Below are 22,224 nucleotides of genomic sequence, written 5' to 3'. Positions count from 1 at the left end.
GGAGCTACTCTCTTCCCTTATCCAGCTTTCTGGTCATTTTTTCCAGCCATGACATCATCTTCCCGGGCGATAACATGGATCCACCTGCATATCAGATTTCAGGCTGAGGGAAAAAAAAAAAGAAAAAAACTAGTATAGCCACAGGCCCTTTGGAATATAAATAAAATATGCCTACTAGTTATCTACAGAGCAGAGCCCCCCCCCCCCCAACTCTTCATCTGTACTACTCCAGCCTTTAGGTTCATGATTAGTTAGCAACTTGCTTGGCTCTATAATGTTAACTCTCTTTTCAGCCACCAGGTTCCAGATGCTACCATGATACCAAACAGGCTTCCCTGGACAGATGACCCCACCAATGTGTCCTGGAGCTCTGATTCCCCAGAACCTCACCCCACTAAAGAAAGAGAGAGGCAGGCTGGGAGTATGGATCAACCTGTCAATGCCCATGTTCAGCAGGGAAGCAATTACAGAAGCCAGACCTTCCACTTTCTGCACCCCATAATGACCTTGGGTCCATACTCTCAGTCTCAGAAGGTTAAAGAACAGGAAAGCTATCAAGGGAGGGGATGGGATATGGAGTTCTGATGGTGCAAATTATATGGAGTTGTACCCATCATATTCTATAGTTTTTGTCAGTGTCATATATATATATATATATATATATATATATTAGTATAGTTCTGTCCCTTTGTAATATAGGCCTACTAACTATCTACAAAACAGAGACCCCCAACTCTTCATCTGAAGTATTCCGGATTTTAGGTTCATGATTAGTCAACAATTTGTTCAGCTACCAGATTCAAGATGCTACCATGATGCCAACTGGACTTCCCTGGGCAGATGACCCCACCTATGTGTGCTATAGCCCAATTTCCCCAGAGCCCTGCCCCACTAGGGAAAGAGAGAGACAGGCTGGGAGTATGGATCGACCTGCCAATGCTCATTTAAAGTGGGGAAGCAATTACAGAAGCCAGACCTTCCACCTTCTGCAACTCATAATGACCCTGGGTCCATACTCCTAGAGGTATAAAGAACAGGAAAGCTATCAAGGGAGGGGATATGATTCAGAGTTCTGATGGTGGGAATTGTGTGGAGTATACCCTTCTTATCCTATAGTTTTTGTCAGTGTTTCCTTTTTATAAATAAAAATTAAGAAAAAAAATGACACAAGCCCCCAGCCTTTGTTCTATAGAATATTTATAGGTTTAGGCATAGGTTACTGAGGAACTTGGCATGATTTCATTGTTTCATGACATAGCAAGCAATCGGGGGTATAGAAAGCAAATTACTAGTGTTTTGTTCTTGCAATACATATCCAGTCACATCTGTCCACATGTTATATATAACTTCCCATATAGGGCAGTGGCATCCTTTTGTTTCTGTTAGCCTGACCTCCTTTTTTTTTTTTAACTATTTCAATATCCTCTCTCTCTCTCTCTCTCTCTCTCTCCCTCCCTCCCTCCCTCTATCTCTTCCTCTCCCCCTCCCTCCACTTTTCCCTCTCCCTCTCCCTCTTCCTCTGTCCCCAGAGCATTGATTAACTACAGTTTAAGGTGTTGCTGGGGACTGAATCTAGGATTTCTGAGCCTCAGGCATAAAAGTTTTTTGCAGAACCTTATGCTAATTTGCTGATTCCCTGGCACCTCCCAGTATTGTCCCAAAATTGGTCTTTTCTGCTTTTCCTTACCCCATAGTACAACAACCTAGAGCCTCGTTTAAAAAAAAAAAAAAACCCTCCAGGGCTTTCCTGTTGATGCAAAACAAATCCCATGTATATCCCATGACCTTACAGGGTCTACAAGAGCTTCCCTCCAGCACCTCACTAATGAATTCACTCTTTACTCAATTCCTGAGTCATTTCTACTTGCTAAGCATGCCAGTTCTACCCAGGTTCCAGGACTTTTCATCTCCCTTCCCTCTCCCTGAGATACTTTTCTCTTTCAAGAAGTGTTTATCTTAGGTCTTCTAAATATATCCCTCCCCTAAGTTGTCACTCTATGTTTCCTTTCTTCTTATTATATTACTCAAAATACACATGTACTTTAATTAATAACAACATTTTGACAGCTTTACCTTTCTAACTGCTCATGTGAAAAAATAATTATGTTTTATTACCTTTTTTTTCACACTTTTTATCCAGTCCAGTAGCTAATCATTGTAGTTCACTTTCAAAGAATATGTAAAAATAGTTAGACACACACACATATATATATAGCAATATATTGAATTAACAATTGACCCCCCTTTGCTATGTTGGGCTAGCGTCGCAGAAGAAAGAGATGACCCAGGAACCAAGATTGAGGCGGCAAGGCAATACAAATCTTTATCCATGGGAACGCTTCAGAGTCAGTTGGGAGCATATCTCATTAAGCCACGTGGCACCAACTGCAATGGCTGGCATCACCCTCTTGGTCTGCATGCCCACCCTCCTCCAGCTTGGGACACAGAAGCAACAAAAGACAGAAACAAAAGTGGCTTGACAATACCATACATGGTTAGGGAAGGGGCGGAGAAAAATGGAAGATGCTGGAAAGGTAAGACTTCCTTAGCAACTGTTGGGAGGGTTTTAACTGGTAGGATTAATAAAAAATACCCTGGAGGTAGGGAGGACCCTGAGGGCAGAAAGAAGATAGACCAAAGGAATAGAATAGGTGGGGATTTTTCAGGCAAAACAATGATTATGTAGATAGGCCATAGCATGGGTGGGGGGGTGAATGCAGGGTGGAGCAGGCTTAAGGTGCTGGCTGAGGGAAGATGTAGGATGTCCTTGTGGGGGAGGGGAGACTTATAGTGGCCACCAACCTTTTGAGGTTCATGCGTCCCCTCTTTTTGCTCAACCCCTCCATAGAGAGAGAGATTTACCAGGTGAACTCACCTTATAGGTTAAGCTCTGCCAGGCTCCACCACCTCCCCACAATTTCCCAAAACACAGTAGCTAACCATTGTGGTTCACTTTCAAAGAATATGTAAAAGTAGTTAGACACAGATATATACATATAGCAGTATATTGAATTAACAATTGACATCCTTTGCTACCATTGTGTCTTAGATTATTACAGGAGTTTCCCCCACTGCACCAAAGCACTGCTCAGTTCTGCTTTCTGCAAACAGAGGCATTGAAACTGGGAGCTCTTGCCAGAGGCAATATTCCCCAGCCTATTCCAGATCTTCTAAAAATTCTTTTTATGGTTTTGACCTCTTTGAGTTTACAACAAAGTAGAATGAATTTTCCTACTAAGATATACTAGTTCATGTCCTTCTTTTAATATCTCCTCCTTCATGACTCCTTTTTACTCACAAAGCCAAAAACCTATGATGAAAAAGATGTTCCTACAGAACATCCCACTTCTGTGACCTTTTTTTGAATACATCTCCACCTTGTTTCCATCCACCTGTCCATCTAACCAGACACACTAGTTGCCTGGCTATTCCTTGAAAGGGACAGAATTGTTTTGTGCCTCGGGGTCTTAACATTTCCCTCTCCTCCATCTATTAGAGGTAATCTTCCAACAGAAGTCTCTCCTTCTCTTCCTTTAAAGCCCACACTCAAATGTCATTACTGTGAAGGCTGTTAGCCTGTCTAGCCAAATCCCAGTCTTTCTTGCTCTTCATACTCTTCTTCAGATGACTTGTTTGCATAAAATCTCCTCCTGGAATTCTGTCTTTGAACCTCTTTCATTGGAAATTATTTTGTCTGTTGTAGTAGACAACAACCAATAAAAATTAACTGTGGTGAGAAAGGGGAAACAAAAAGAGAGATACAGTGATATTATCTAGAATATTCTTCAGTTTTAATTTTATTTTATCAATGATTTTTTAAACACAAAAACATTAGGAAAAGGTACACTTGAAATAATGCAAAAATGTGCTTGCATAAAGGCTTTTTGTTGGTTAAAAATATCATGTACATGTATAGAAATATGTAATTTATTGTTATGTGCATTTTTGGCTATTGTTAAATTGTGAATTTTTGAAACATTTTAAATAAATAAATTTAAAAAATTGTTGCCATCTAAGTTTTTGATCCATCTGGAGTTTACTTTTATATATGATGAAATATAGCGAGTGGTTCAGTCTCATTCTTCTGCATGTTTCAACCCAATTTTCCTAATGCCATTTGTTGGAGAGACTCTACTTTCTTCATTTAGTAATTTGGCCTCCCTTATCAACAATTAGATGTCTACACATGTGGGGGGCTTATTTCTGGGCTCTCGGTTCTATTCCACTAGCCCTTGTGTCTAGTTTTGTTCCAGTACCAGGCAGCTTTGACTCCACTGGCCCTGTAATATAGTTTGAGACCTAGGAGAATGGTGATGCCTCCAGTTCATTTTTATCAATTTTGCTTTGGCAATTCTAGGTATTTTCTGGATCCAGATAAATGTTTGTGGCTTTTGTTCTATTCTATTAAATATTTTTTTGGTAGGAACTTGATGGTGATTGTATTAAATTTGTATATAGTTCTGGGCAGGAAAGTCATGCTGATGATGTTAATTTTTTCAATACATGAACATGGAATACCTTTCTACTTTTTCTATTTCCTTGAATAGTGACTCATATCTATCAAATGCTTAGAGGAAACTATTGGCTGAACTCCTTCCTATATAAATTTTATAGGTATCTTCAATGACACAAGTTCAATTTCAAGGAAGACAAAAACAAAAATGAATCAATGAGACTAGATCAAATTGAAGATCTTCTGTACAGCAAAAGAAACTACTTCCCAAAGCAAAAGACTCTTTACAGAATGGGAGGTCTTTACATTTCATATACATACATATTTTGTCTTATTTTTTTAAGGATTTATTTATTTATTCATGAGAAATATAGGAGGAGAGAAAAAAACAGACATAACTCTGGTACATGTGCCACTGGGAATCAAACTCCGGACCTCATGGTTGAGAATCTAATGCTTTATCCACTGCGTCACCTCCCAGACCACCATATTTTGCTTTCTTATGGCCAGTAATGAACAGGAGATCAGGGAAAGAGAATGAGGAAGTTACAAAGGTATTTATTACTACTATTATTTTATTATCTTTATTTGTTGGACAGAGACAGCCAGAAATCTAGAGGAAGGGGAGCTAGAGAGGGAGAGAGGCAAAGGGATACCTGCAGCACTGCTTCTTCACTCATGAAGCTTCCTCCTTGCAGGTGGGGACTAGAGGCTTGAACCTGGGTCCTTCTGGGTTCAACCAAGTGTGCTACCACTCTGCCTCCAGTTACAAAGGTTTTATAAAGTATCAGAATGAGCAAGTTAAGGAATAGCCACCGAAAGGGTAGGGTTGACAGTAAAAAGGAACCATCTGCCTCACAGGTGATGCAGAAAGAGACCTATCAGCAAGGAGTAAACTGTCTGCCTGCCAGGCAGGAATGCCTTGGTTATATATATTTCAGTGAAAATTGAGTTTATAGGAAACTGGGTGATGGAGTGTGTCTTTAGCCATCCTGGTTTCAGGGGGCAGATTTCTATTCATTTGCCACCATTCAATTCCTAGGTATGGAAGCTTATATTTTGATATACAGATTGGCTTGAAGCTGGCTTTTAAGTTTGTCTTGTAAATGCCTTAAGCCTAGGGGTTTTCACTGGCTGTTGCTATCTTGTCAACCTGTCAAAAGCCATATATCTAAATATTTGTATGACACAGCATTATATATTAGACAAACCGCTAATAACCAAAATATATAAAGAGCTCACCAAACTCAGCAACAAAAGAAAAAAAATTACTATATGTAAAAGTAGGGAGACAATATGTGCAGAATAGTAACCAAAGAAGAGATCCAAAAGTCTAATAGACTACGTATCAAAAACTATTCCCAAGACACTGATAGTCAGAGAAATGCAAATACAGACAGAAATGAAATAACACCTCACCCCTGTGAGAATGTCATACATCAGAAAGGATAATAACAAATGTTAGAGAGGTTGTGAGGGCAAATGAACTCTCCTACATGGCTGGTGGGAATGTAAATTGGTCTAACCCCTGTGGAGAACTCTCATATGACTACAAATGGATCTACCCTCTGATCTGCCATATATAGGATATATCTGGGGATATATCCTAAGGGATCAAGCACACACATCCAAAGAGATCTGTGTATACCTCTGTTCATAGCAGCACAATTTGTAATAATCAATACCTAGAAGTAACCTAGGTATCCACTAACAGATGAGTGACTGAGAACATTGTGGTATCTATTCACAATGGAATACTACTCAGCTATTAAAAATGATAAATTCACCTTCTTCACATCCTGTTAGATAGAGCATGCAGTAATTACTTTAAGTGAGATAAGACAGAGGGTGAAGGATGAATATGGGATGATCCCACTGAGACAGAAATTGAGAAATACAACAGAAAGTGCACAAAGCAGAACTTGGACTGGGTTTGGCATATTGCAGCAAAGTAAAGGACTCTGGGGAAGGGGGGGGTGGACTTTTAGGTCCTGGTGCATGATAATGGAGGAGGACCTAAGCTGGGGGTGAGAGTGTTTTGCAGAAAACTGAAAATGTTTACACATGTGTCAACAACTATACTTCCTATAAACCATTATCCCACAAATAACATTTTTAAAGACAAAACAAAAAAAAAAATCAAGGCAAAAGATAAGGAGTTGAAGCACTGTGTTTATTCTTTTTAAAACGGGTAGATGACCACAGAATGGCAGTCAGGCATCAATCAGTCCGACCCCTTATCCCTCTCTTTTTCTTTATACCTGAACCAGAACTGTGTGTCCTACACCCTTGGTCTGGGCTTCAGAGCTCACAATCTTTCTGTCGTCTAAATAAAGAAGGGGAGAGGATCTGAGAGTTTCTATTGGAAGATTAGCAAGCGCTGCAAAGAGATGTTATTGAAACTAAAGAATTTATAACTAGTCCGCACAGGCAGCTGCGGATGATAACATATTTTTTTTTAACAATTTCTGAACTAAATACTTGTTCTATTCATGTTCTTTTGAAGAGAAGACTTAATCATCTGTTTACACTGTCCACTCCTGAAAGATCTAGAAATATTCTACACTGCCCAGTAAGGAGGCTATTCAATACATGTTAGTATTTAAGAGTGATCTTTAAATAAGTAAGCACAATCAAATGAAACATCAAGTCCTCAATAGTGATATGCTGCCCATACTGACAGCACTGAGAATTTCAGACATCAAATATTTACATCAACCCAGCAACTTCAGCACTGCTTACAACCTGTGATATGTAGTTCAGCCCCTCTTTTATTTTTTGTTATATATTTTAGTTTATTCTCTTACATACCCTTAGGAATTCAAACTATTGTTAATGATTTCATAGTGATCCTATCACAAGTTTAATATATTGTTTTCATAGGTAGATAAATACGATTTAGCTTTGAAAATTTTTGTATGATAGTCCTAGAGACAAAAATCAGAGAACCTTTAGTTCTTATCTTTTTTTTATCTCTCTATTATTTTAATCACTATTTTGATAGAACAGAGAAAAACTGGAAAGGGAAGAAGAAATAGAGAAAGAGACACATCTGTCACACTGTTTCACCACTTGTGAAGCCTCCCCTGTAGGGGGGAAACAGGAGCTCAAACCCAGATTTTTGTGCATGACAACATGTGCACCCAATCTTATGCAGCGCTGCCACACCTGAACCTCTACTTTTTATGTGTTAGGAAGTTCTGGTATCTCTGACAGAAGAGAGATATGCTAAATTAATTAAGTTATAATCTTTTTCTTTTCTAATCACTCCAACACTGAGTAAAATTTATCCTAATTTACTCTAAAAAATGTGAGATGCATTTTACTTATTTGAACATTATTTGCTATTTGCTTCCTCATATACTCTTTTTTTTTTTTTTGCCATGGATAGACTTGCACAATCAGAAGGAAAAGGTTGTGTTGTGTTAAAATATTACAATGTGCCAAATAGGATGGTTATGTTTGCTTGCTATCTTCCCAGGAAAGTATATGTGAGTCCTTGAAGGAACTGTAGACTCTTAGTGATAACCACTGTCCAGAATTTTAATGTGTTTTCCTTTTCCCTTTTTCCACTGCTGCTGGAGGCTATTTTTTCCCTTTTGTTTATTGTTGTTATTGTTATTGTTGTTGTTGCTGTTGTTGTTATTGTTGGATAGAACAGATAGAAATCAAGAGAGGAGGGGAAGACAGAGAGGGAGAGAGAAAGATAGACACCTACAGACCTGTTTCACCACTTGTGAAGCAACCCCCTGCAGATGGGGAGCCGAGGACTTGAATGGGGATCTTTACGTCCTCGGTCCTTGCACTTTGTACCACTTACGCTTAACCCACTGCACTATCGCCATGCCCCCAACGCATTTTCCTTTTTTATATTTAATGATATTTTTTATATTTAATGATATTTTCAGGATATTGAAAAAGAAAAAAAGTGGTTTGTATCATCTGCATGCATTTCGGGAAAATTAAGATTCCACATCACAGTAAGATGCATTGAGCATCTAGTGAACATTGCAGACTGAGATTTTTAAGCAGTTATTTCAAGGAAAAAAAACTGATTGTTTAGTTGGGGAACAACATTAAAACACAGACTGCCTCTAAGTCTACTGCCAGAGAAACTAGCCCCACTGATGACAAATATTCAAGATGACAAACTGAGGTGAAAATGTGACATATGCACTCCTTGAATGATTTGTTGTTTTGCTAAGAGGTTTTCAGAAGAATGAAAATATATAGTATTCAGGTAGTTAACTGCCAAAGTAAAGTCTCAAAATAAAAAATAAAAAAATCAAGTGCTTCCTTGTCTCCTTACCTACAAGTAATACCTTTATATAGTTAAGTTCCTTTTTTGCTCTATCAAGTATTCTATCAGTTAGTAATTTAATAGCCTAGTAGTAATAGCCATGTTTCAATTGATTTCAAAGAGAAATTGCAATAATCGCACAATCACAGGCAGCTAGTCTACATATTGAAGAACAAAAACACCTGAAGTAAAGACCCTCAAAACTGTATTAGCTTGGTAGGAAAATTAAAACAAAGAGAGGAGGAAGGAGAAGAGGAAGAAAAAAGGAAGAAGAGAAGGAGGAGAAGGAGAAGGAGAAGAGAACAAGGAGGAGAAGATGAAAAAGAAGAAGGAGGAGGAGGAAGAGGGGGAGGGGGAGGGGGAGGAGGAGGAGGAGAAGGAGAAGAAGAAAAGGAAAAAAAAGCCAGCAGAAACTTTGCTGCCTCTGATAATTTTTTCCTATGAATAACAGAGTAGTATGAACATACCTACTGCTTATATCTGCTCATTAAGACACTGTTAGTCTAACCACATATGGTATCCTCCATAATTTATCATAATATGTAGAAGTGTTCCCTTCAGGCAGCTGATATTATGAGCAACAATTAAAGAAAACACTGTGGTGCTATCTCTGTGTACAGAAAACAACTCAGGAATTCAAATATCTGTCCCATCCAGAGCAGCAAGCAGAATCTCCCTCTCTTATCTTCATGACTGGATTTGCAGGATCTGCTTTTTAAAGTGGAGATTGTGTTTGCTATGGGATGGGGATGTGAACGCAATGACCTAGACCTCTTACTCATCAATAAAGTTTTTTTTTCCCCTGCATCTTTTTTCCTCTCCAAATGGTATTCCTATGGTTCATATTTCCATAAGAATCAGCCCTGTGAGGCTAGAGAACCAAGACAGACACAGCAGGGAGGTTTCTTTCTGTGTGAGCTCCCATTTTTGAAGCTGACATTAAGTAACACTACCTGGAATAATGAGGGAAGCTGCATTATGTAGCTCAGGAAAGTGGCAGTGAGGAGCAAAGTATAATCATTACAGAGTGAAGTTAAAAAAAAAAGAAAAAAGAAAAGAAAAATAGATAAACAACCTTAATTAAGATCAGTGGCTAGTGGCTAGAGGCTGAAAGATCCAGTGTGATGCTTATTGATGTTTGCTGTGTTAATCACAAAGAGGAAAATTTTGCCAGTCACTTTGGGTTTCCACTTCATATTTAACAGGTAAAATTTGTCAGCTGTCATTCTCATGCCACCACTTTCACTTTCTCTCTCTCTCACTACACACACACACACACACACACACACACACACACACACACACACATATATATTTTTCTCAGAAAGGAACCTTTGTACAATCCTCTGACCTAAAGAAGTTTAAGCCACATTCCTTCTGCACCTCAAACCATTTCCTATTATAATGGCCATCCAGGAGCAATTACTACCTCCCTAAACTCCAGGAGTGTTAAAATGTGTCTTAGTCTAGCCCCCTACAGAACAATAAGCATCCCAGCAAGATTGAAACATCTGAACTTGATTCGAGAATTCAGTTCAGAGTTGGAATCTGGGCCAGTGCATTTAATTGAAACCACATTTAAATGTCTTTGATATTTCTTTATAGAAAAGTATGATGCCCCAAAGGGGAAGCATATTTCATCTTAGTTACATTCGCTTTGTTAAATAAGCAAATAACCTGGAAGCAAAATAGGTGGACAAAATCTAAGCTACAGCTTTATCCGCTTTTCATCCAGAAGAAGCACTAGCTTTTCCATATAATTAATTTCAATCAGCAATTAGTCATGCTGAATAAAAATTTTACAAAAAAAAAAAAAAAAAAAACTCCATAAGAAACCATTCAGCTCTCCTATGAAAGAAACTGATTCCTCTCTGTAACTCTTAGCAAATTCCCGTTGCCTTCTTGTGATGGCTTAGGAAGAGTAAAGGCAAGAACAGCATGACTTCTACAAGGTTCTTATTTCCCAATTGTGGACATGCATGGTTGGTAACAGAGTTATAATGGTCATAAGTTCATTACACGGGTTTTAAAGTGAGGTGGACTTGTGAATTCTGTAGTTGGATTTGCTGACCTTAGTGTTTTCAACATGAAATAATGAAATTTAAAGGGACCAAGTTCTCCCTTGGAGAATATTGTTTTCCCTGTGAATGTACACAGAGAGCATGCGGGTGGGTAACCATGCCTAGGAGACTCTTCACCACTGTCTCAGGCTGAGATCTGCCAGAGTAGAAGGAAGAGAAAGGTGGGCCATGAGGCAAAATGGCCATGATAAAAACAACGAGAAGGGAGTCGGCGGTAGTGCAGCGGGTTAAGTGCACGTGTCACAAAGCGCAAGGGCCGTCTTAAGGATCCGGTTCGAGCCCCGGCTCCCCACCTGCAGGGGAGTTGCTTCACAAGCGGTGAAGCAGGTCTGCAGGTGTCTATCTTTATCTCCCCATCTGTCTCTGTCTTCCGCTCCCCTCTCCATTTCTCTCTGTCCTATCCAACAATGACAATAATAATAACTATAATAAAAAAATTACAAACATGAGTCATGTAGGATCACTATATGTTCTCCTGAAGAAATAATCTTTATGTTTCTTATAAGGTCTATGGCAGGTTGATGTAAAGCTTCTGTAGTATTGGAGAATCATAAATGACATTTAGTTGATCAGCTATTTACTAGCTGCCGTTGCACCATATTTATTTATTTTTCCCTTTTGTTGCCCTTGTTGTTTATCATTGTTGTTGTTACTATTATTGTTATTGCTGTCATTGTTGCTGGATAGGACAGAGAGAAATGGAGAGAGGAGGGGAAGACAGAGAGGGGGAGAGAAAGACAGACACCTGCAGACCTGCTTCACAGCCCATGAAGCGACCCCCCACCCTGCAGGTGGGATATGGGGGTGGGGGTGGGCGCTAGAACAAGGATCCTTATGCTGGTCCTTGAGCTTTGCATCATGTGGCTTAACCCACTGTGATACCGTCCAACCCCCCACCATATTTATTATAATAAAAAAATCTAATAAATGCTTTACTTTAAATGTTAACAAATGAATGCGAAGTGCCCCTCCCTCCGCCCCCAAGGAGTAGTTTAAAGCATGGTGCATTGGATCGACCTTCTCGTGGTGCATCCCGTGAGTACCCATTTATTGGGGAAACTGACGATCCTTCCTAGCCAACTGAATCCACATGGATCCCAGTCACTTTCAAAGTCAGCAACAAGCAGACATCAGGCTCAACCTGACGCTGTTGACTGGTTACGGAAGAAGGGCAAACACTAGAAGAAGAAGAGTGTGGGTACCCCACAATGTGTGAGCCTCACTATGTGGGACCACCATGAGCACAGGGCAAGTATTATGGATGGTGTGGCTGTGCCGTGGTGATTCTCCCCCATTGTATATCTTTCTGTGAATATAAAGAATGAGGAGCTCTCCTGGATAGGGCTCTTGCTTTGTTGTGGGTACCACTCAGGTTTGAGCCTAGTCTTCACCTCTTTAGAAGATACTACGATACATAGGATATATGCCATGCCATGCCCCCCTCTCTTTTTCTCCCTGGAAAAGTCACCCCTGAACTATGAAATCCTAACAACGACAGAAAAGTGTAAGGAAAAGTTGACCCCAGGGACAGCCGTATCACATCATAAATAAATAAGTAAATAAATAAAATGGAAACAACAGCAAGTGAATCAGGAATGTCCCTGGGAGATTTGGGAGAGTGAGTAAAAAGGGAGGAATACTAATTAAACATTCTTATAATTAAGTGGAGGTAGCTAGCATAATGGTTATGCAAGGAGAGTTTCATGTCTGAGGCTCTAATGTCCCAGGTTCAATACCCTGCACCACTATAAACCAGAGCTGAGCAGTGCTCTGGTAAAATTAAAAATATTTTTGAAAAAATGGAATGTTATGTACTGGGATCATGTTAAAATGAAGATCTAAGAGAGATTTATTCTATGACTTACTATAAGATGGACTTCAATAGTGAAATTATAGAAACTTTTAGGGGATTTTGTTAAAGTAAATATAACAAATTATAGGAACTTGTGTTTGGTGTCTAGCCTTAGGTTATCATGCCCAGAATCCACTTATTTGAACTAAATCCTACCATCATCTAGATGACAAGATAAATACAAGGAGCTAGGGGTGTAGCAGAATGGTTCTTGCCTGAGGCTCAGAGGCACCAGGTTTAATCACCAGCACCACTATCAGGCAGTGCTTAGTAGGCTTTTGTAACTCTCTCTCTCAAATACAAACAAACAAATAAATAAATAAATAATCTAAAGTGTGGATACATAATATCTAACCATTATGTCTATTCCATTTGCATATTTTCTATACATTTTGAAAAGATACTAGCACACATAGGCATGTGCACAACACTATATTATGAAATTAAATATATAATTATAAATGAAATTCTGTTTAGAAAAAGACACATGTAAAGATCCATATATATTATATTTAGCAATATTTCCAGTCATTTTTTTTTAATCTCATGGCATGATAGATGATTTAATAAGAAATGTTTGCAGGAATCTTACAAGATGTAAATTAAGCCCCCCTCCTTTCTTTTTTCTTTTTCTTCCTTTCTTTCTCCCTTTTTTTCTTTCTTCCTTCCTTTCTTTCTTTTTTCTTTTTTACTTCACAAAGACATTCTTGCCTAAGGGAATTTTTCTGGAAGCCAAGGAGAAAAATTTCCAGAACTTAGAAAAGTTGAGTATCTAAAATTTCTAAAAAAAAAAAAAAATTCTTATTGGAAGGAAAATGTCTGCTTAGAGATTTAGATTCACTTAATGACTGAAAGTAACTTCTTCAGATGCTTACCTAATTTGGAGTGAATAACTTGATTGGAAGTAAACTAACACACCATTATAACTAGAAACATTTTACAAGCCCAGTTCAGGTGAGCACAGATGGGCTTAGTTAATAAGATATAATGTTAAGAGGGTAACTGTTAAAAGATAAAATATGGAGTTTACCAAAAACTGAAATTAAAAAAAAATTCTGACATTCTACCATATTATTTAAAAGTTCATATATGGAGGTTCCCGGAAGATGGCGGACTGAGAAGCTGCTAGTGGCTTGAGCTTTGATCACATCTTCTGGAAACGGTAGGATTTTCTGCCTTTAGTATGCCAGTAAATAAGGGGTCCTAGCGGTAACACCAAGGTGGTGACTATAACTTAATTTGGGTTAAGAATTAGAGTAGAAAAAAGGGAACAAATTTTTTTTTTCCTTTTAATTATTAAGCACACCACCTCCCCCCCCCCACCGCCCCTAACCAGTCCCTGGGGACCAGCTCCTAGCAGAATCCCCTGCTGAGCTTCTGTCTTTACCAAATTCCTGTCCCACCAGGAAGTATCATTCATTCTAAGTCTATACCCTTCTGAAACCTCTAGCCTTTTTTCTTTCTAAGTAGCCACCTCCCCACCTCACCCCACATAGCTAATTAAATAATTAAAAATAAATAAATAAATTTAAAAAACTCTTTCCTTTCACCTCTCTTTTATGACTGTTCTTTTTGTTATCTTTTTCTTTTTTCTCTCTCTCTTTCTTTTTTTATTCTTTTTCTCATTCTTGTCATCCTTTCTTCCTTAATCCTACAGCTCCCAAAGCCACAGGCCCCAGCCCCCACTCCACCAAACAGTGTGCTTTTTTGAATTCACTGATACACATTTGTGAATTATTTTGGGGAAGAATTCTGACTCAGAGTGGACTCTCTATGTGTGTATCTCTGCTCTAGTTCCCTTTCTGCTCTAGTTCCCTTTCCCCTCTTGTTCCCCACTTGTTGCCCACAGTGGATAGTAGACTTGCATAACTGTCTATTCTTGCTATCCCTTTTTTTTTTTCTCTTTCTTCTTCACTGGGATTGGGTTACTATTCTTTCACGGACTGGAGAAATTGTTTGGCTAACTGGTAGTGATTAAACTGCTTCAATAATTGCTTCAGTTGCTACTGTAATTCCTGAGGTTGGTGAGTGTAATTGTCATAAAGGTATTTAATACAGTGTTGCTTGTACTCAAGACACAACAACTGAGGAACAACAGAGCATAAAAAAAACACATAAATCAAAAAAATGGGTAGATCAAAAACAAATAAAACTGCTACTCCAATGAATGAAGACAAGAGCACAGAAGAAACTACAAATCAGCCATAAGTAACCATAGATAAGAAAAGTATGCAAGCAATAATAAACTTATTAATCACAGAAATGAAAACAACATTGGAGGAAAGGAATGGCAGTATTAGGGAAACAACAGTTGAGACCCCAAAGGAAAATACTGATTATCTTGAGGCAATTAGAGAACTGAAAGCTGAAATAGCTGTAATGAAGAAAGAAGCTGAGGCAAGGGAAAGCAGACTAACAGAAGCAGAAAACAGAATTAGTCAGACAGAGGATGAGTTAGAGAAAACTAAGAAAGAGATGAAAGAGCTTAAAAAGAGATTGAAAGACACTGAAAACAACAACAGAGACATGTGGTATGATCTCAAAAGAAGTAACATTCGTATAATTGGCCTACTAGAGGAAGAAAGAGAGGAAGGGGAAGCAAACATTCTAGAGGAAATAATAGAAGAAAACTTCCCAGACCTGAATAACAGAAAGGACATCAAGATTCAAGAGGCCCAGAGAGTACCAAACAGAATCAACCCAGACCTGAAGACACCAAGACACATCATAGTCACAATGAGAAGAAGTAAGTATAAAGAAAGGATCCTAAAGGCTACAAGAGAGAAACAAAAAGTCACATACAAGGGAAAACCCATAAGATTATCTGCAGACTTCTCCACTCAAACTCTAAAAGCCAGAAGGGAATGGCAAGATATCTATCGAGCCCTGAATGAAAAAGGGTTTCAACCAAGGATAATATATCCTGCTAGACTTTCATTCAAACTAGATGGAGGGATCAAAACCTTCTTAGACAAACAACAGTTGAAGGAAGCAACCATCACCAAACCGGCCCTGAAAGAGGTTCTAAAACACCTCTTATAAACAAGAACATCACTACAATACTGACAATATATCAGAGCAAAAAAAAAAAAAAAATTTTTTAGAACAATGGCACTACAATACATTAAATCCATAATATCAATAAATGTTAATGGCTTAAACTCACCCATCAAAAGGCACAGAGTTGGGGGATGGATCAGAAAACATAATACAAACATATGCTGCTTGTAAGAATCCCATCTGTCACAGCAAGATAAACACAGACTTAAAGTGAAAGGATGGAAAACTATCATACAGGCTAACGGACCACAAAAAAGGGCAGGAACAGCCATTCTCATCTCAGACACGATAGATTTTAAATTAAATAAAGTAATAAAAGATAGGCAAGGACATTACATAATGATTAGAGCATCAATCAGCCAAAAAGACTTAACAATCATTAACATCTATGCACCCAATGAGGGACCATCTCAATACATCAAACACTTACTGAAAGAATTTCAAAAATACATCAATAGTAATACAATAATAGTGGGAGACTTCAATACCCCACTCTCACACTTAGACAGATCAACAAAGCAGAGAACCAATAAAGATACAAGAGAATTGAATGAAGAGATTGACAGACTAGACCTCTTGGACATTTTCAGAATCCTTCACCCCAAAAAACTGGAATACACCTTCTTATCAAATCCACATAATACATACTCAAGGATAGACCACATGTTAGGCCACAAAGATAGCATCAATTAATTCAAGAATATTGAAATCATCCCTAGTATCTTCTCAGAACACAGTGGAGTAAAACTAACATCTAGCAACAGACAGACAATTATTAAAGGTCACAGAATTTGGAAACTAAACAACATACTCCTTAAGAACCACTGGGTCAGAGACTCACTCAAGCAGGAAATTCAAATGTTCCTGGAAACAAATGAAAATGAAGACACAACCTATCAAAATATTTGGGACACAGCTAAAGCAATACTGAGAGGGAAACTTATAGGCATAAAATCACATATTAAACACCAAGAAGAAGCTCAAATGAACGACCTTACTGGACACCTCAAGTAATTAGAGGAAGAGGAACAAAGGAACCCTAAAGCATCCAGAAGGGCAGAAATCACTAAAGTTAGAGCAGAAGTAAACAACATCGAAAATAAAAGAACCATACAAAAGATCAATGAAGCCAAATGCTGGTTCTTTGAAAGATTAAACAAAATTGACAAACCCCTAGCCAGACTCACCAAACAAAAAAGAGAGAAGACTCAAATTAATAGAATTGTAAATGATGTAGGAAATATCACAACTGACACCACAGAAATCCAGAGAATCCTGCGAAACTTCTATAAAGAACTATACGCCACCAAGCTAGAGAATCTGGAAGAAATGGAACAATTCCTAGAAGCATATGCCCTTCCAAAACTGAACCAAGGAGAATTACAAAATCTAAATGCACCAATCACAGACAAAGAAATTGAAACCGTTATTAAGAACCTCCCCAACAACAAAAGTCCTGGACCAGATGGCTTCACAAATGAATTCTACAAAACTTTCAGGAAATAGTTAGTACCCATACTTCTTAAGCTTTTCCATAAGATTGAAGAAAGAGTAATACTCCCTTCCACCTTCTATGAAGCCAACATAACCCTGATACCAAAAGCTGATAGGGACAGAACAAAAAAGGAAAACTACAGACCAATATCTCTGATGAACATAGATGCCAAAATATTAAACAAGATCTTGGCCAACCAGATACAGCAACACATCAAAAAGATTGTTCATCACGACCAAGTGGGATTCATCCCAGGAATGCAAGGCTGGTTCAACATCCGTAAGTCAATCAATGTCATTCACCACATCAATAAAAGCAAAGCCAAAAACCACATGATTATTTCAATAGATGCAGAGAAAGCCTTGGACAAAATCCAACACCCATTCATGCTAAAACTCTACAAAAAATGGGAATAGATGGGAAATTCCTCAAGATAGTGGAGTCTGTATATAGCAAACCTACAGCCAACATCATACTCAATGGACAGAAGCTGAAAGCATTCCCCCTCAGATCGGGGACTAGACAGGGTTGTCTACTGTCACCGTTACTCTTCAACATAGTATTGGAAGTTCTTGCCATAACAGTCAGGCAAGAGAAAGAAATCAAAGGAATACAGATTGGAAGGGAACAAGTCAAGCTCTCACTATTTGCAGATGATATGATAGTATACATAGAAAAACCGAAAGAATCCAGCAGAAAAGTACGGGAAGTTATTAGGCAATATAGCAAGGTATCAGGCTACAAAATCAATGTACAAAAATCAGTGGCATTTCTTTATGCAAACACTAAATCTGAAGAAGAAGACATCCAGAAATCACTCCTATATACTGTTCGCAAAATCAATCAAATACCTAGGAATAAAGTTGACCAAAGTAGTGAAAGACTTATATACTGAAAATTATGAGTCGCTACTCAAGGAAATAGAAACTGATACCAAGAAATGGAAAGATATCCCATGCTCATGGATTGGAAGAATAAGTATCATCAAAATGAATATTTTCCCAAGAATCATATACAAATTTAATGCAATACCCATTAAAGTTCCACCAAGCTTCTTTAAGAGAATAGAACAAACACTACGATCATTTATCTGGAACCTGAAAACACATAGAATTGCCAAAACCATCTTAAGGAAAAGAAATAGTAATGGAGGCATCACACTCCCAAACCTTAAACTATATTATAAAGCCATCATCATCAAAACAGCATGGTACTGGAACAAAAACAGGCACACAGACCAGTGGAACAGCATTGAAAGCCCAGAAATAAATCCGCACACCTACGAACATCTAATCTTTGATAAGGGGGCCCAAAGGATTAAATGGAAGAAGGAGGCTCTCTTCAAAAAATGGTGCTGGAAAAACTGGGTTTTAACATGCAGAAGAATAAAATTGAACCACTTTATCTCACCAGAAACAAAAATCAACTCCAAATGGATCAAAGACCTAGATGTCAGACCAGAAACAATCAAATACTTAGAGGAAAACGTTGGTAAAACACTTTCCCACCTACACCTCAAGGACATCTTTAATGAATCAAACCAAATTGCAAGGAAGACTAAAGCAGAAACAAACCAATGGGACTACATCAAATTGAAAAGCTTCTGCACATCCAAAGAAACTATTAAACAAACGGAGAGACCCCTCACAGAATGGGAAAAGATCTTCACATGCCATACATCAGACAAGAAACTTATCACCAAAATATATAAAGAGCTCAGCAAACTTAGCACCAAAAAAGCAAATGACCCCATCCAAAAATGGGCAGAGGATATGAACAAAACATTCACTACAGAGGAGATCCAAAAGGCTAACAAACATATGAAAAACTACTAGGTCACTGATTGTCAGAGAAATGCAAATTAAGACAACACTAAGATACCACCTCACTCCTGTAAGAATGACATACATCAAAAAGGATAGTAGCAACAAATGCTGGAGAGGTTGTGGGGACAGAGGAACCCTTTTACATTGCTGGTGGGAATGTAAATTGGTACAGCCTCTGTGGAGAGCAGTCTGGAAAACTCTCAGAAGGCTAGACATGGACCTTCCATATGATCCAGTAATTCCTCTCCTGAGGTTATACACCAAGGACTCCATAACACCCAACCAAAAAGAGATGTGTACTCCTATGTTCATAGCAGCACAATTCATAACAGCTAAAACCTGGAAGCAACCCAAGTGCCCAACAACAGATGAGTGGCTGAGAAAGCTGTGGTATATATACACAATGGAATACTATGCAGCTATGGAGAACAATGAACCCACCTTCTCTGACCCATCTTGGACAGAGCTAGAAGGAATTATGTTAAGTGAGCCAAGTCAGAAAGATAAAGATGAGTATGGTATGATCCCACTCATCAACAGAAGTTGATTAAGAAGATCTGAAAGGGAAACTAAAAGCAGGACCTGACCAAATTGTAAGTAGGGCACCAAAGTAAAAACCCCGTGGCGAGGGGTGGACATGCAGCTTCCTGGGCCAGTTTGGGGTGGGAGTGCATTGGAGGGATGGGTCACAGTCCTTTGGTGGTGGGAATGGTGTTTATGTGCACTCCTAGTAAAATGTAGTCATATAAATCACTAGTTAATTAATACGAGAGGGGGAAAATTGATTGTATGTCTCAAAGTTTTTTAAGACACAAACTGAATCTTTTCAACATATAAGCTGTGTAATTGATATGCGGACTCTCTCAAAAGCCTAGACCAAGTAGATCAGCAGCAACCAATAGCACAGATATATACAAGATACTGGGTACTGTACAGCAAACCATAACAAAAGGACTTTTCAAAGTTAACCCAATTACCAAATAATGTGATGATAACATTAACTATCGATTGTCTTTTTGAACCCTAAGACAGCAGGAACCTCACATCTCCACTATAGAGCCTCTACTTCCCCCAGTCCTGGAACCCTTGGATAGGGCCCACTTTCCCGTATGCCTCTCCCAATCCATATCAAATAATATTTCATCTGCCGATCACAACCTAACCAACACAACGACCTCAACATGCTTCAGTTCAGACTGTGTCCAGAGACTTCACGTGTGGAATGACAACACTTCAGCTTCATTACTCGGGTGGGACCTTTCCTTTCATAGTATACTCTAATTCCATCTCAGGTGGTTCACTTTCTAACAAAGTTCCAAAACCTAGATATACACCAGTTTCTGTGAGAGAGAGCATATGTTCACACGTATCCGTAAACTACTGCAAAATATATACCTGAAAGCAGAAGTACACTAGAGTTTGCAGTGAGTATCCCCCTAACACTTCCTCTCCACTATTCCAAGCTTTGGGTCCATGATTGCTCAACAACTTGTTTGGCTTCGTATGTTAACTCTCTTTTCAGTCACCAGGTTCCAGATGTCATCAGGATGCTGGCCAGGCTTCCCTGGACTGAAGACCCCACCAATGTGTCCTGGAGCTCCGCTTCTCCAGAGACCCACCCTAATAGGGAAGAGAGAGGCAGACTGGGAGTATGGACAGACCAGTCAACATCCATGTTCAGCGGGGAAGCAATTACAGAAGCCAGACCTTCTACCTTCTGCAACCCACAATGACCCTGGGTCCATGCTCCCAGAGAGATAGAGAATGGGAAAGCTATCAGGGGAGGGGGTGGGATATGGAGAATGAGTGGTGGCAATTGTGTGGAATTGTACCCCTCCTACCCTATGGTTTTGTTAATTAATACTTTCTTAAATTAAAAAAAAATAATTAAAAAAAAGTTCATATATGAAAAAGGAATGCTTTTGAAGGGCAAACAAAGCATTTTGTGATCAATTTGCTTAGTCTTACTGTGTATGTTATAATTAAATCTTGTGAGCCTGGGTGGTAGCACCATGTTCAAGAACACATGTTCAAGACTCCAGCCAGTCCTGCAGGGGTGAAGTCACTAGTGGTGAAACAATGCTGCAATTTCTCTCTCCTTTCTCTCCCTCCTTTTCAGTTTATCGCCATCTCTGTAGAAGAATGAAAGGAGAAAAGGAAAGAAGGATGGAACTAGGGGCCAGGAGGTAGTAGAACGGATTGAGTGTACATGCGGCAAACTGCAGGGACCGGGGCAAAAATCCCTACTGGAGTCCTCTGCTACCCACCTGCAGTGGGGTTCGCCTCACAAGCAGTGAAACAGGTCTGTAGGTGTCTATATTTCTTTTCCCCTCTTCCCATCCCCTATTTCTTTCTGTCCTATCCAACAATGACAGCAATAAGAACAACAATAACAACAATGATAACCAACAAGGGCAACAAAAGGGAAAAAAATAGCCTCCAGGAGCAGTGGATTCATGGTGCAGTCACTGAGAACCAGTAATAACCCTGGAGACAAAAAACAAAACAAAGGGAGTCAGGCTGTAGCGCAGCAGGTTAAGCGCAGGTTGCGCTAAGCTCAAGGACCAGCGTCAGGATCCTGGTTAGAACCGGCTCCCCACCTGCAGGCAGGTCCGTTCACAGGCGGTGAAGCAGGTCTGCAGGTGTCTGTCTTTCTCTCCCCCTCTCTGTCTTCCCCTCCTCTCTCCATTTCTCTCTGTCCTATCCAACAACAACGACATCAATAATAACTACAACAATAAAACAATAAGGGCAACAAAAGGGAATAAATAAATAAAATAAAAACATTAAAAAAAAACAACCAAAAAACAAAAACAACAAAAAAAGGGGGGGGTGGAGAAGGAAGGAGAGAGAAGAGAATGAAAAAGATGAGAAAGAATAAGGAAAAAAATGGCCGCCAAGAGTGAGGAATTTTTTGTATGGGCATTGAAGTTCAGCAATAACACAGGTGGCAATGAAAAAAATAATAAAAAGGGCCGGGTCGTGACTCACCTGGTTGAGTGCACATGTTACAATGGGCAAGGACACAGATTTGAGCCCCTGGTCCCCACCTGCAGGGGGAAAGTTTCACGAGTGGTGAAGCAGTGCTGCAGGTGTCTTTCTGTCTCTCTCCCACTCTATCACACCATTCCCTCTCAAATTCTGGCTATCTCTACCC

The sequence above is a fragment of the Erinaceus europaeus genome, chromosome 10, assembly GCF_950295315.1.
Source record: "Erinaceus europaeus chromosome 10, mEriEur2.1, whole genome shotgun sequence".
Taxonomy (NCBI): domain Eukaryota; kingdom Metazoa; phylum Chordata; class Mammalia; order Eulipotyphla; family Erinaceidae; genus Erinaceus; species Erinaceus europaeus.
The sequence above is the reverse complement of the archived record's forward strand: the minus strand, read 5'-3'. Positions refer to the sequence as shown.